Source organism: Mustela nivalis (assembly GCF_964662115.1).
Source record: "Mustela nivalis genome assembly, chromosome: 9".
Lineage (NCBI taxonomy): Eukaryota > Metazoa > Chordata > Mammalia > Carnivora > Mustelidae > Mustela > Mustela nivalis.
The window spans coordinates 2949344-2956735 of NC_139028.1; the positions used below are offsets into that span (position 1 = coordinate 2949344).

The window sequence follows — 7392 nt, forward strand, 5'->3', positions numbered from 1 at the left end:
GAACTAAAATATTTTCATTTAGTGACAAAGAATAATGTGATCTTTTTCACCCCCACAGAGAGAGCTATGAACTATAATAGGATACATACAAAGAACTGACAGATCATTTACTTTTAGTAGTCTTAATGAAGCTGAGAAGATTACTGAAATTAATCCTTCAATTTCACTTCTATCACTAGGATACTGTCTCGTTTTATTTTATTTTATTTTTTTTAAAGATTTTATTTATTTATTTGACAGAGAGAAATCACAAGTACACTGAGAGGCAGGCAGAGAGAGAGAGAGAGAGAAGGAAGCAGGCTCCCTGCTGAGCAGAGAGCCCGATGCGGGACTCGATCCCAGGACCCTGAGATCATGACCTGAGCCGAAGGCAGCGGCTTAACCCACTGAGCCACCCAGGCGCCCCTACTGTCTTGTTTTAAAACTGGAAGCCTTTCATTCTGAAGTCATGGTGGGTAGCTTTATACTTACCAGACAGAAAGAACACTCGCACTGGCAGGTGACTGGAAGAAAGCCCTCAAACGCTGAGACTGGCTTCATGACTTCTGTCAGCTTGAACTAGATGAAACCGACGCTCTCTAAGTTGGAAGCTGCTGATTGCTGGCGGCCTCACATGGTGCAGCCCATACTCCGGCCGCTCAGAGGCAGGATACACTGACTCCCTGTATATTACTGTATCCTTATAGGTCAAGAACACTGGGTAACCAAGTTCTGGACTTAAGGTACTACCCCGCTAACTCGCCCTTCAAAGCCCTTTATCTTTGAATATTCCCTCCCTCCCACCTTCCTAGCCTGGCAAACTCCCCCATGGTCTTCAAGACTTAGGCCACATCTATTCTGCGAAGACGCTTCCCCTCACAGACTTTCCCTGCGCACAGAGCTGTCTTCCAGCTCCTCCAGTGGGCACGGGCGCCTTGGTGGGGTCACGCTTTTCGGCAACTTCATTAACGTATAACTTATGGAAATGGAAATTGACCTGAAAATGTTCTGATCCGTACCTTCTTCCTAGGCAAGTCCCTCACCCCTACTAAATTAAGATGATCCCTGAGTTATGGCATCACTGTAAGAGACCAGAGCGCATGCCTGATTCCTGCCATGCTGATGGGCACCAAGCGGGACCAACCTTTTCTTACAACCAGAAGATCAGGAACTAAGAGCATCTTCAAGGAAGAGCCCTGAGCTCTCTCGCACCCAGTCAAGAAACAAAGCCAGATTAGATGCTCTGTGTTTGTGGAATGAGGTGCATGGGGGCACAAACCTCATCCATGTATGGTTTCACCAGTACTTGACCGACTAACGCCTCTGCATCCCGTGTCTTATCAATTGTAGCGTAAGTCTGGAGGCAGTGCCGTATGATGTCCACATTGGAAGTCTGAAGCCCTTCTAGCAGCAGGCCTCCCAGGGACTGCTGCAGCATGGCCGTAATGTGGGCTATACGCTGCAAGAACAGAGAGACCAGGAAAGAAGGTTCAGGTACCACAGTTTCTAAAAGCTCAAATATATGTGTATAATTTATATACATATGTGTTATATATATAAAGCGAGCCTCTAATTCTACCAGAATATATGTAAGATTAAAATCCCAACATTTCCTAGAGAATAACAATGAATCTCTTCTCCCCATGATTGCTTTCTTTCTTTTTTTTTAAAGGTTTTTATTTATTTATTTGTTGAGAGAGAGCACAAGCACACAAGGAGCCACAGGCAGAAAGAGAAGCAGGCTTCCTGCCAAGCAAGGAGCCCAAGGTGGGACTCGATCCCAGGACCCTGGGATCATGACCTAAGCCAGAGGGAGTGGCTTAACTGACTGAGCCACTGAGGCGTTCCCTCCCTATGATTTCTTTGAAAGTAAGTCGGCTTCATCAAAGTGAAGTTCAGACAATTACGGAATGACAAAAAGTTATTTGCCTCTTAAGCTACGGAGTAAATCTGACAAACGTGCATTTAAACCCAGTCAAGGGCTTTGGATAAATGAACTCTGACTACATCATATGATGTGTCAAGTTACATGAAATTCAGAATTATTTTTACTTGCATAGTTAGGAGACTACGCTTGTGTCTTTACACAAAATCTATCTAGTGTGACATAATGGAAGCAGGGTCCCAAGCAGGAGACACTGAAAAAAAAAAACAATTCAAAGCTAGCTTCAAAATCCTGTAGAGTAGCAATTATCAGGGGCAATGCTAGGTCAAACCAAAATCATCCAGGAAATTCGCAAACAGCAAATTGAAAATCGAAACCAACACTTGCTGGTCTTACTTTGTCCAGAAGAGGCATGCCTTTGCTCTGAACAGCATGAAAGTGTAACTGGTTAAATTCTGTGGCAATTCTCTCCAAAATCTGTCTAGTCCAGAGAGGGCTAGTAGAGACAATTAGAGAAATGTAATTCCCAAAGTTAAAAACCTGCCACCCCCACCACCCCACATACCTTACAGCGCTCAGGCACCTGCACCTAAACGCCATCAATTTTCATGACAAACTGTCTGTGCAGCAGGCCCCAGTGCAAGGGGTGAGGAGCGGGGAGGTCGTAGAAGCCACCGACGCAGCCTGGCCCGGGCCACAGGGCCCAGGCAAGGGGATGGAGCTATTTTAGGTCAGTGTGGGTACAACTGCATGATTCCTCCACGTTCCTCGAGCTCTCCCATTTGTGCCCTTCTTCTCCCTTCTTCTCCCATTCTCTAACCCCCTCCTCTCTCTTGCCCTGTCCTACCGTTCATACCCGAAGCCCCCTCTTCTTCTCTGCCTGCCTCATTCTCCCTCCCAAGTACCTCCCCAGTACCAACTACTGCTGTCTCCTCAATCAGCTAAAACTGACCGCCTAGCAGCAACCTGGGAAATCGCTCAGAGCAGCGGACTCCAAGTTTAAATTTACCCAACGGCAGAAAGAGCAAGCTCGGTGCTCCGGGAGCTGGTGAGAAATCACTCACAGTGCATCTGCCATCAAGTGGACTGGATACACTTCCCTCTTGCCCCCCACATTAGAAAGCGTCAACCCCATTCAAAAGGAAGTCGAACAGTGAAAGAAAAAAAAACACACAACAAAGGCCCCAAAGCCCCTGCTGGGCTCTATGAGGCATCCCACATCTGAGGATGGGCAGTCAGGTAGTAAGGAAACACACTGTAAGAAAACCCAAAATCGCTGGAGACCTGCCATGGTGTGCCCCGTCCCAGAGCATCAGAACTGGTGTGGAGGGAAGGCAAGCGCTTGGCACGACCAATGCAGAAGCCTAATCCCAACCTCTACTGACTGATCCCATGTGCATTTCCTATTTATCCTTTTCTCTGCATTTCTGGGCCTGGCAGAGCATGATGGATTTACTGTGCACTGACGCTGCTCTGGCTTTCCTGACTTTAGAGCTCAGAGCTGCTCTTCTGGAGAAAAAAGTCCTCCAAGGTAATTCTGAGCAAGAAAGTGCACAATGTCTGTTTATCAAGGACAGTGTTGCAAAGGGACAGGATTGTAGACACAGAGCTCACTGAGCTGTTTCTATCCGATGAGCACAGCAGCAACAGCAAAGACGGGAAGAACACTGGAGGGCCAGCTCCCCAGGGGCCGAACGTGGACATGGCTGGAGGGGCTGCAGGCGCTGCCAAGGGCCGCAGTGAAGCAGAGCCGCTGGAGACAAACGGGCTGTAGAAGCGCCGCGTGCAGACTGTCTGCTAAGTGTGGACGAACGGGGCAGAAGCACGAGTGCAACGGGCTAGAGACACAAGCACAGTGGAGGCTGACCACTTAGTTGAATGCCTTGATGTGAAAGGGGACAGAGACCTAGGACCAGAGAATCGCTTCCTTTGGGATGTGTCCGTTCTTAATCTCCATCATGAGACATGCGGAGCATATGGTCTCTCAAGTTCCTTCCAAATCTAAAACCTTAATTCCTAAAATTTAGAAACCTAACTCCACCTGCAAGGGGAGGGACTGTTAACGTCACACAACAGAGCACTCAGGGCACCAGGCGACCTTGACGCAGGCAGCCCAGCTGGTATGTGTAGGACCAGCCCCGGCTACTCCCACTGCACCACTGTGCGTCTCACAGTGCTGACAGGACCTAACTACTGATTTTCTGAGTCACTCATCTACCCTGGATGATTGAAAATTCACACCAGGAAGGGAACAAGACAATCACAGTATAACAAAGAGAGCCATCATCTTTTTCCTATTTCATAAGTTTTTCCTTTCCTGTTTGTAAATTTCAACTGGATATGTCCTATACTGTTTCATAATAATATAATGCTGGTGCAAAATACATCAATGGTAATACTCTGGGCATGTCTAGGAAAAAAAATGAGATGGAGAAAAATCAAGATGAATGGTAGGTATGCCTTAAAGATCAACAGGACTTTGCTAGTCCTCAGGGAAGGTGATTCCAAATATACTTTTACACTGCAAGCATAATGACGTGTTGGAACTGTGGTCTATAACCAAAGCGTTTATAGGAACGTGTTATAGATTTTACCATTTCATGCTCTCCACTCTCCTGGAGCTACATTCTAGCCACAAACCTGGATTTTCTTCTTGTTCAGAAATGAATTCTAACTAAGCCGTCCCCGCCTAATTAGATTGGATGTGAAGTATTAATTTATGTGCTACTTAGTTTAAAAAAAAATGCTTACCTGCTTGCTTCTAGTGCAGAGGTTTCTTTCGACCTTTGTGAATTTAAGATTTTTTCCATCTTTTCCACTGATCAAATAACTTGTATAAGCCTCAACACACACATCTATAAAAATAAAAATTAAGCAAACAAAAAACGTCACCATCTTTACTCTTAATCATCTTTATTTCCCATGCTAAATGCAGGAAAATATAAGACCAAAAGTTAACTTCAAATATATAGGGCATGCTATATTTTGAATATTTCTATGAAACACAGAATTCTCAAGAATGCAAATCTTAGTTCTAGAATAAGCATACTTCCATATTCTATTGCAAGTTTATAGAGGAAAAAAAAAAAACCCCTAGACTTTGCTTTCTCATATTCTATACTCTTATTTCTTTTTTTCCCCATCCTGAATCTTTCTATGGGCATTTCTTTCCTATTTTTTTAAAAAAGATTTGTTTATTTGAGAGAGAGTGAGACTGCATGTGCGCGTGCAGGGGAGGGGCAGAGGAAGAGAGAGAATCTCGAGCAGACATCCTGCTGAGCACAGAGCTCAATGCGGGGCTCAATCTCATGATCCTGAGATCATGACCTGAGCCAAAATCAAGAGTCGGACGTTTAACCAACTGAGCCACCAGGCGCCCCTCCATTTGTTTACTTATGGCCCTTTATTCATGTTTTAACTTTGGCTTCCGATTGTACTGGCCCTCTCAGTTTACATGTGCATATACCTATATGCCCAAGCACCAAATCATTAAAGACCTTTTACACTACAAATATTATCAAAGAGGTTGAGGGACATTATGAAAACTCTCATCCTTAAAGAACAAAAAAATACAAAGTCATCCATTCAATAAATAATAATAATAATGAACACCCCTGGGAGCTCGATATTCATTCCGACGGGGGGTGGGGGGGGGCACGAGAAAATAAAGCAAGAAATACACCCTGCTCTCACAAAGCTTACTGTTTTGTCTGGAAGCGCACGACAAGCATTCTTTGGACAAAAGCTGTGAGGAGATCCAGAGGCGAATTAAACAGAAGGTCCCTCAAACAGGCTTCTCCCCACTGAGATTTTAACAAATATGCTAATAATACACATAGAAAACATTGTACAGAGCAGCAGGCGAGAGTCAGAAGCCCAGACTCCCAATGCCCGCTGTGCCCCTACATCGTTATGCTCATGAATGATATCGGGGACACTTGGAACTGGAGATAGCACTAAGGGGCACACTCCCGGGGTGAGCCCTCAGATGTACAGAGCCGTTGCCTGTCTCACACACCTGAAACTAAGCCAACACCGCATGCTAACTACTGGGAATTGAAAAAATTAAAGTGAACACCAGAACATAAGGAACACAGGATCAGAAAATAACAGCAAACCTACGGCAGAATCCTGAGTTTGCTTTGGAAAGCCCACTTCTCCCCTAGTCTCTAATATAGGCCTATTTTCTTTACAGGGCCGCTGACAATTTATACAGTCATTAACTGTCAAGCGCTGCACTGACAACAGTTATCACTGTTTCTTGTTCTGGAAAAAGTGGGTGATCTTGAGATCGTGTGGGTACCTCTGAAATTCTGTCTTCTTATTTCAGGTAGATAACGTGACATAATGCATAAAATGCACATGCGTGAGAGCTTTGAAAAAAAGCTAAATTTAAAAAAAAAAGAAAAAAAGCTGAATAGTGCTGACAAGTTCGCGGAGACAAGAGGAGAGGGCTTCAACTGGCATGCAGCATAAGAAATCTACTGGAGGGTACCTTTTTCTTCCTTATGTCCTCTTGTTTACACATTCGTTCATCTACTGCCCGAATTCCTTCACTGACTGATGACCTGAGACTCTTTAAAAGAATAATAAAGAAAATGTATTACAGACATTGTTTTGTCACATTATCAATTTCCTACATCTCATTCAATTCCACAGAAATTAATACCTGTGCACCAGTACTATGCAGATATTGACAAAAAAAAAAAAAACATGATATACCAGACACAGTTACTGTTGAGGGGACTCATGACCTGGGGGCATAATGACACGAAGGCAGGGTCGCATGGCTAGAAGAAGAATGACATATACAGTGAAAGTTATGGGGATGAGGGGGCTTAGAATGGAGAACAGATAATATGAAGCAAAGTACAGGAGAGTCTGGAAATGCGACGGGGCTCGAATCGGACTCTGAAAGCCATGTGTACACAGCTGCCGAGGTGGGGAGGGGATGGGGAGCAGATGTAAGTGCACACACACTCAGGGGCAGGGTCAGACAGGCACACAGCCATGTGCACTGCAGGCTTCCTTCTGGAGAGAAGCAGAAATAGGAATGGAGGGCCAACTTCACTGAGATGAAGTCTTTAGATTCTGCATATTTTGGAGAACGAAAGAATGTCAAAGCACTGATGCATGATGATGAAATGTGGGTATGGAAATACCAGGAATCAAGAATGAAGAACAGAAGACCAGAAAAAGGCAGAGCACAGAGGTAGAGAAACATGTCCAGAAGCTAATGAATAAAGAGATAATTAGGAATTAGGGCCAAAACAAAGGTTAACAGAAACAACTAGAATGAAGTAGGCAGATCACAAAAATTCCACAGGAAGGTGAGTTAATTCACTCCATCAACATTATGAAACACCTCCTGGACGTCAGTATTGTGGCAGCCTACAGGGATGCAATGAAGACAGATATAGTCGTATCCCTCAGTGATCTGAGAATCTCACAGAACAGCTTCAGAGTTGGGACCAGAAAGGCAGGTCAGGCCTGTGGCTGAGCAGGACCAAAGTGGCCATAAAAACGGG

At 44.7% G+C, this 7392-nt stretch overlaps 1 long non-coding RNA gene across 1 annotated transcript; it reads right to left on the bottom strand.

The window, feature by feature from the left end:
- Positions 1-1319: 1319 nt before the first annotated feature.
- LOC309840858 lies at positions 1320-6436 on the bottom strand. Its single transcript, XR_014298827.1, has 3 exons — positions 6360-6436; positions 4616-4719; positions 1320-1438 (listed from the first exon to the last, which is right to left on the bottom strand). It is a non-coding gene; the product is annotated as an uncharacterized lncRNA (long non-coding RNA).
- Positions 6437-7392: the final 956 nt, after the last annotated feature.